We start from the raw sequence: 8,494 nt of genomic DNA, 5'->3' as shown, positions 1-8,494 counted from the left end.
TACTTTTACATGTAGCTGTCAAGTTTCCCCAGCACCACTTATTGAAGAGGCTGTTTTTTCTCCATTGATTACTGTAACTTTGTAGCTTTGTAGCTTTGTCTGAAGTCTGGGAGCCTGATTCCTCCAGCTCCATTTTTCTTTTTCAAGACTGCTTAGGCTATTCAGGGTCTTTTGTGTTTCCATACACATTGGGAAACTTTTTGTTCTAGTTCTGTGGAAAATGTCATTGGTAGTTTGATAGGGATTGCATTGAATCCATAGATTGTTTTGGGTACTATAGTCATTTTCACAGTGTTGATTCTTCCAATCCAAGAACATGGTATATCTCTCCACCTGTTTTTATCAACTCTATTTGCTTTCATCAGTGTCTTATAGTTTTCTGCATACAAGTCTTTTGTCTCCTTAGGTACGTTTATTCCTAGGTATTTTATTCTTTTTGTTGCAAGGTAAATGGGAGTGTTTCCTTAATTTCTCTTTCAGATTTTTCATCATTATTGTATAGGAATGCAAGAGATTTCTGTGCATTAATTTTGTATCCTGCTACTTTACTAAATTCATTGATTAGCTGTAGTAGTTTTCTGGTAGCATCTTCAGGATTATCTATGTATAGTTTCACGTCACCTGCAAACAGTGACAGCTTTACTTCTTTTCTGATATGGATTCATTTATTTTTTCTTCTCTGATTGCTGTGGCTAAGATTTCCAAAGCCATGTTGAATAATAGTAGTGAAAGTGGGCAACCTTGTCATGTTCCTGATCTTAGAGGAAATGGTTTCAGTTTTTCACCATTGAGAACAAGGTTGGCCGTGGGTTTGTCATATATGGCCTTTATTATGCTGAGGTAAGTTCCCTCTGTGCCTACTTTCTGGAGGGTTTTTATCATAAATGGGTGCTGAATTTTGTCAAAAGCTTTTTCTGCATCTATTGAGACAATCATATGGTTTTTATCCTTCAAATTTTTAATATGGTGTATCACATTGATTGATTTGCATATATTGAAGAATCTTTGCATTCCTGGGATAAACCTCACTTGATCATGATGCATAATCATTTTAATGTGCTGTTGGATTCTGTTTGCTAGTATTTTGTTGAAGATTTTTGCATCTATGTTCATCAGTGATATTGGCCTGTAGTTTTCTTTCTTTGTGACATCTTTCTCTGGTTTTGGTATCAGGGTGATGGTGGCCTCGTAGAATGCATTTGGAAGTGTTCCTCCCTCTGCTATATATTGGAAGAGTTTGAGAAGGAGAGGTGTTAGCTCATATCCAAATGTTTGATAGAATTCACCTGTGAAGCTCTCTGGTCCTGGGCTTTTGTTTGTTGGAAGATGTTTTATCACAATTTCAATTTCAGTGCTTGTGACTGGTCTGTTTATATTTTCTATTTCTTCCTGGTTCAATCTCGGAAGGTTGTGCTTTTCTAAGAATTGTCCATTTCTTCCAAATGGTCCATTTTATTGGCATTTAGTTGCTTGTAGTAATCTCTCATGATCCTTTGTTACCTGCAGTGTCTGTTGTAAGTTCTCCTTTTTCATTTGTAATTCTGTTGATTTGAGTCTTCTCCCTTTTTTTCTTGATGAGTCTGGCTAATGGTTTATCAATTGTTTTTATCTTCTAAAGAACCAGCTTTTAGTTTTATTGATCTTTGCTATTGTTTCCTTCATTTATTTTTCATTTATTTCTGATCTGATATTTATGATTTCTTTCCTTCTGTTACCTTTGGGGTTTTTGTTGTTGTTGTTCTTTCTCTAATTGTTTTAGGTGTAAGGTTAGGTTGTTTATTTGAGATATTTCTTGTTTCTTGAGGTAGGATTGTATTGCTATAAACTTCCCTCTTAGAACTGATTTTGCTGCATTCCATAGATTTGGGTCATCATGTTTTCATTGTCATTTGTTTCTAGGTATTTTTTTTATTTACTATTTGATTTCTTTAGTGATCTCTTGGTTATTTAGTAGTGTATTGTTTAGCCTCCATGTGTTTGTATTTTTTACAGATTTTTTCCCTGTAATTGATATCTAGCCTCATAACATTGTGTTCAGAAAAGATACTTCATAAGATTTCAATTTTCTTAAATTTACCAAGGCTTGATTTGTGATGCAAGATATGACCTATCCTGGAGAATGTTCCATGAGCACTTGAGAAGAAAGTGTATTCTGTTGCTTTTGGATGGATTGTCCCATAAATATCAATAAAGTCCATCTTGTTTAATGTAACATTTAAAGCTTGTGTTTCCTTATTTACTTTCATTTTGGATGATTTGTCCATCGGTGAAATTGGGGTGTTAAAGTCCCCTACTATGATTGTGTTACTTTCGATTCCCCCTTTTATGGCTGTTAACATTTGCCTTATTTATTGAGGTGCTCCTATGTTGGGTGCATAAATATTTACAATTGTTATATCTTCTTCTTCAACTGATCCTTTGATCATTGTGTAGTGTCCTTCTTTGTCTCTTGTAATAGTCTTTATTTTAAAGTCAATTTGTCTGATATGAGAATTGCTACTCCAGCTTTCTTCTGATTTCCATTTTCATGGAATATCTTTTTCCATCCCCTCACTTTCACTCTGTATGTGTCCCTAGGTCTGAAGTCGGCCTCTTGTAGACGGCATATATATGGGTCTTGTTTTTGAATCTATTCAGCCAGTCTATGTCTTTTGGTTCGAGCATTTAATGCATTTATAATTAAGGTAGTTATCGATATATATGTTCCTATTACCATTTTCTCAGTTGTTTTGGGTTTGTTATTGTAGGTCTTTTCCTTCTCTTGTGTTTCCTGCCTAGAGAAGTTCTTTATCATTGTTGTAAAGCTGGTTTGGTGGTGCTGAATTCTCTTAGCTTTTGTTTGTCTGTAAAGTTTAATTTCTACATCAAATCTTAATGAGATCCTTGCTGGTAGAGTTATCTTGGTTGGAGGTTTTTCCCTTTCATCACTTTAAATATGTCCTGCCAATCCCTTCTGGCTTGCAGAATTTCTGCTGAAAGACCAGCTGTTAACCTTATGGGGATTCCCTTGTATGTTATTTGTTGCTTTTCCCTTGCTGTTTTTAATATTTTTTCTTTGTATTTAATTTTTGATTGTTTGATTAATATGTGTCTTGGTGTGTTTTCCCTTGGATTTAAACTGTATGGGACTCTGCACTTCCTGGACTTGATTGCCTATTTCCTTTCCCATATCTGTGAAGTTTTCAACTATAATCTCTTCAAATATTTTCTCAGTCCCTTTCTTTTTCTCTTCTTCCTCTGGGACCCCTATAGTTCAAATGTTGGTAAGTTTATTGTTGTCCCAGAGGTCTCTGAGACTGTCCTCAATTCTTTTCATTCTTTTTTCTTTATTCTGCTCCGCAGTAGTCATTTCCAGTATTTTATCTTGCAGGTCACTTATCCCTTCTTCTGCCTCAGTTTTTCTGCTATTGATTCCTTCTAGAGAATTTTTAATTTCATATATTGTGTTGTTCATCATTGTTTGTTTGGTCTTTAGATCTTCTAGGTCCTTGTTAAAAGTTTCTTGTATTTTCTCCATTCTATTTCCAAGATTTTGGATCATCTTTACTATCATTACTCTGAATACTTTTTCAGGTAGACTGCCTATTTGTTTTCATTTGTTTGGTGTGGTGGGTTTTTACCTTGCTCCTTCATCTTCTGTGTGTTTCTCTGTCTTCTCAATTTGTTTAACTTATTGTGTTTGGGGTCTCGTTTTCACAGGCTGCAGGTTCGTAGTTCCCATTGTTTTTGGTGTCTGCCCCCAGTGGCTAAGGTTGGTTCAGTGGGTTGTGTAGGTTTCCTGGTGTAGGGGAATGGAACCTGTGTTCTGGTGGATGAGGCTGGATCTTGTCTTTCTGGTGGGCAGGACAATATCCGGTGGTGTGTATTGGTGTGTCTGTGACCTTATTATGATTTTAGGCAGCCTCTCTTCTAATGGGTGGGGTTGTGTTCCTCTCTTGCTAGTTGTTTGGTTTAGAGTGTCCAGCACTGTAGCTTGCTGGTCGTTGAGTGGAGCTGGGTCTTAACACTGAGATGGATATCTCTGGGAGAGCTTTTGCCATTCGATATTACTTGCAGCTGGGAGGTCTCTGGTCCACCAATGTCCTGAACTCGGCTCTCCTAGCTCAGAAACACAGGCCTGACAACTGGCTGGAGCACCAATACCCTGTCAGTCACACGGCTCAGAAGAAAAGGGAGAAAGAAAGAAAAAGAAAGAAAGAAAGAAAGAAAGAAAGAAAGAAGAAAAAGAAAGAAGGAAGGAAGGAAGGCAGGAAGGAAGGAAGGAAAGAAAAGAAAGTTATTAAAAAATAAAAAATAAAAAAATTATTAAAAATAAAAAAAAGAAAGACAGCAACCAAATCAAAAAACAAGTTCACCAATGATAACAAGGGCTAAAAACTATACTTAAAAAAAATTGACAGACAGAACTCTAGGACAAATGGTAAAAGCAAAGCTATACAGACAAAATCACCCAAAGTCCACCGCCTCAATTTTGGAATGATACATTGTCTGTTCAGGTATTCCACAGGTGCAGTGTACATCAAGTTGATTGTGGAGATTTAATCCGCTGCTCCTGAGGCTGCTAGAAAAAATTTCCCTTTCTCTTTTTTTTTCACACAGCTCCTGAAGTTCAGCTTTGGATTTGGCCCTGCCTCTGTGTGTAGGTCACTTGAGGGTGTCTGTTCTTCGCTCAGACAGGACAGGGTTAAAGTAGCAGCTGATTAGGGGGCTCTGGCTCACTCAGGCCAGGGGGAGAATGAGGGGTACGGAATGCAGGGCGAGCCTGCAGTGGCAGAGGCCAGAGTGACGTTTCAACAGCCTCAGGTGCGCTGTGTGTTTTCCCGGGGAAGCTGTCCCTGGATCACGGGACCCTGGCAGTGGCGGGCTGCACAGGCTCCTGGGAGGGGAGGTGTGGATAGTGACCTGTGCTTTCACACAGCCTTCTTGGTGGCTGCAGCAGCAGCCTTAGCGCCTCATGCCCGTCTCTGGCGTCCGTGCTGATAGCCACAGCTCGCGCCCATCTCTGGAGCTCGTTTAGGTGATGCTGTGAATCCCCTCTCCTTGTGCATCCCGAATCAATGGTCTCTTGCCTCTTAGGCAGTTCCAGACCTTTTCCCGGACTGTCTCCCGGCTAGCTGTGGCACACTAGCCTCCCTCAGGCTGTGTTCACGCAGCCATCCCCAGTCCGTTCCCTGGGATCCGACCTCCGAAGCTGGAGACTCAGCTCCCAGCCCCCACCCGTCCTGGCAGGGGAGCAGGCAAGCCTCTCAGTCTGGTGAGTGCTGGTCGGCACGGATCCTCTGTGCAGGAATCTCTCCACTTTGCCCTCTGCACCCCTATTGCTGTGTTCTTCTCCATGGCTCCGAAGCTTCCCTCCTTCCCAACTCCCAAAGTGAAGGGGCTTCCTAGTGTGTGGAAATCTTTCCTCCTTCACAGCTCCCTCCCCGAGGTGCAGGTCCCGTCCCTATTCTTTTGTCTCTGTTTTCTCTTTTTTCTTTTGCCTTACCCAGGTACGTGGGGAGTTTCTTGCCTTTTGGGAAGTCTGAAGTCTTCTGCCTGCATTCAGTAGGTATCCTGTAGGAGTTGTTCCACATGTAGATGTATTTCTAATGTATTTGTTGAGAGGAAGGTGATCTCCATGTCTTAGTCCTCAGCCATCTTGAAGGTCTCCTCAAAATGGCAGAATTTGAAGTTAGAATATCTAGGCTGAAGAACAGAAAGAAAACTAATGAAAAAAATGGACAGAATCTCAGAAACTTATGGGATACCATCAACTATACCAATATACAATTGGAGTTCCAGAAGAAGAGGAGAGAAAGAAAGGGCAGAAAGACTACTTTAAAAAGTAATGATTAGGGACTTCCCAGGTGGTCCAGCAGTTAAGACTCCACACTCCCAATACATGGGGTCCGGGTTCAATCCCTGGTCAGGGAAGTAAACCCCCATGCCACAAGTAAGAATCTGCATGCTGCAACTCAAGATACCTCATGCCACAATGAAGATCCCACACACCGCAACAAAAGACCCAGCATGGTCAAATAAATAAATAAATATTTTTTAAAAAAATAGAAATAAAAAGTAATGACCAGAAACTTCTCAAAGCTGATGGAAAAAATTAAAATGCATACCCATGGCACTCAATCAACTCCAAGAAGGATAAACTCAGAGATCCCTACCTAGGAAACTTATGGTAAAACTGTCAAAAGCCAAGGACAAGGAGATCACCTTGAAAGGAGTAAAAGAAAATTATCTCATCATGTACAAAGGTTTCCCAAAGATTAACAGGTGATTTCTCATAAGAAATCATGGATTCCAGAAGGCAGCTGTATGACAAATTCAAAGTGTTCAAAGAAAAATACTATCAGCCAATACTGTTAAGAATTTTATATTCAGAAAAACTATCCTGCAAAAATGAAGGGGAAATTAAGACATTCTCAGGAAACATAAACTAAAGAATATAACCCTACCATACCTTCTTTACATGAAATATTAACAGAAGTTTTTCAGGCTAAAATGAGAGACAGTAGACAGTAGTTCAAATGCACAAGAAGAAATAAAGAGCATTGGTAAAGATAACTGCAGAGGTGAATATAAAAAACAGTATAAATGTATTTTTGTTTGTAATTCCTTTTTTTCTACTATTTGATTAAAAAGACAATTACATAAACAATAATTTTACAAAACTGTGCATTGGCTTATAATATTTAAATATATAATTTGTATGCGATAATAACACAAAAGAAGGAGAAAAGAACAGAGCTATATCAGAATAAGTTTTGTATACTATTTAACATTAGGTTTCTTTTAATAAGAACTAGAGACTTCCCTGGTGGCACAGTGGTTAAGAATCCGTCTGCAAGTGCAGGGGACACAGGTTTGAGCCCTAGTCTGGGAAGATCCCACATGCTGTGAAGCAACTAAGCTCGAGTGTCACAACTACAGAGCCTGTGCCCTAGAGCCCGTGAGCCACAACTACTGAAGCCCACACGCCTAGAGCCCATGCTGCACAACAAGAGAAGGCACTGCAATGAGAAGCCCATGCACCACAATTAAGAGTAGCCCCTGCTCGCCACTACTAGAGAAAGCCCACACACAGCAATGAAGACCTGACATGGCCAAAAAGGAATAAATAAATAAATTTATTTAAAAAAATAAGAACTAGATTTTTTAAACTTCAGACATTAATTATAATCCTCAGAGCAATCGTGAAGAAAAATTTAAAAACAGTAAAAGAAATAAAGGAATTATAATGGTATAATTTCAAATATCTATATAATAAAAAATAAGGAAGAAATGGAAAAGTAAAGGAACACAAAGACAATAACATATAGAAATCCTACCCTACAAGTAAGTAAATTAATGTAAGTCATTAAAATACTACAATTAAAAGATAGAATTTGGCAGAATCAGTTGAAAAAATAAAAAACACGATTCAACAATATGCTGTCTCTGAGAGACACACTTCCAGTTCAAAGACACAAATAGGTTGAAAGTAAAAGGACAGGAAAAGATATCATGCAAATAGTTAACCAAAGAGAACTGGACTGACTTTCAAAATCTCAGACCAAATATGTTTTCATTCCACACACAACAGCAGAACACACATGCTTCTCAAGTGTAGATGGACCATTCTCCAGTATACAGTTAGGTGATAAAACAAACCTGATTAAATTTAAAATTTAAGGGAATACAAATTATGCTCTCTGACCATATGAAAAAATTCCTAGAAACAAACTATTAAAAATGACTTGAGAAGAAATAGAAAATCTGAATACACTTATAGGTTAACATATTGAATTAATATACAAAAATTTCCCACAAAGAAAAGCCTACAACAGGATAACTTCACCAGTGCATTTCATCAAACATTTAAAGAATAATTAACACAGTATTTCCAAAATCTCCCCCAAAATAGAAGAATGGAATACTTCCCAACACATTCTATAAAGCCACTATTATTCTGACACCAAAAGCTGAAAAGGTATCACAAGGGAAGGAAGTCTACAGGGCAATATTTTTATGACTATAGAGACAATAATCCTCAACCAAAATACTCAATAATCTCAAAAAACGCAGGAAAAGCATTTGAGAAAACCCAACACTCTTTCATGATTAAAAACACTCAATAAACTAGAAATAGAAGGGAACTTCCTCAATATGTAAAAGAGTATTTATAAAAATCCCACAGCTAACATTATACTTACTGGTAGAAGACTGAATGCTTCCCCACTAAGATCAGAAATAAGACAAGGATATTCACTCTTGCTATTTCTATTCAACACTGTACTAGAAGTTTGAACCAGAGTAATGGTAAGGAAAATGTGTTAAAGGCATCCAGATTGGAAAGGAAGAAGTAAAATTATATTTATTTGCATACGACCTGGTCTTGTATATAGAAAATCCTAAGAAATCTATCAAAAAAAATTGGAACGAATACATGAGTTCAGCAAGGTGGAAGGATACAAAATCAATATTAAAAAAGCAGCTGTATTCCTATACACAAACAATAAACAAT

The 8,494-nt window shown here is 37.9% G+C and overlaps 1 long non-coding RNA gene across 1 annotated transcript in view; it reads right to left on the bottom strand.

The window, feature by feature from the left end:
- Positions 1-4,363: 4,363 nt before the first annotated feature.
- The window catches only part of LOC309806076, a 75,340-nt gene continuing 71,209 nt past the window's right edge, over positions 4,364-8,494 (bottom strand). The window contains exon 2 of the long non-coding RNA XR_014294341.1: positions 4,364-5,685. This is a non-coding gene — a long non-coding RNA (uncharacterized lncRNA). The remainder of the gene's footprint in view (positions 5,686-8,494) is intronic.

This window comes from Mesoplodon mirus, assembly GCF_964341445.2.
Source record: "Mesoplodon mirus genome assembly, chromosome: 6".
Classification (NCBI taxonomy): Eukaryota; Metazoa; Chordata; class Mammalia; order Artiodactyla; family Ziphiidae; genus Mesoplodon; species Mesoplodon mirus.
This window is presented reverse-complemented; position numbering and strand designations above follow the sequence as displayed.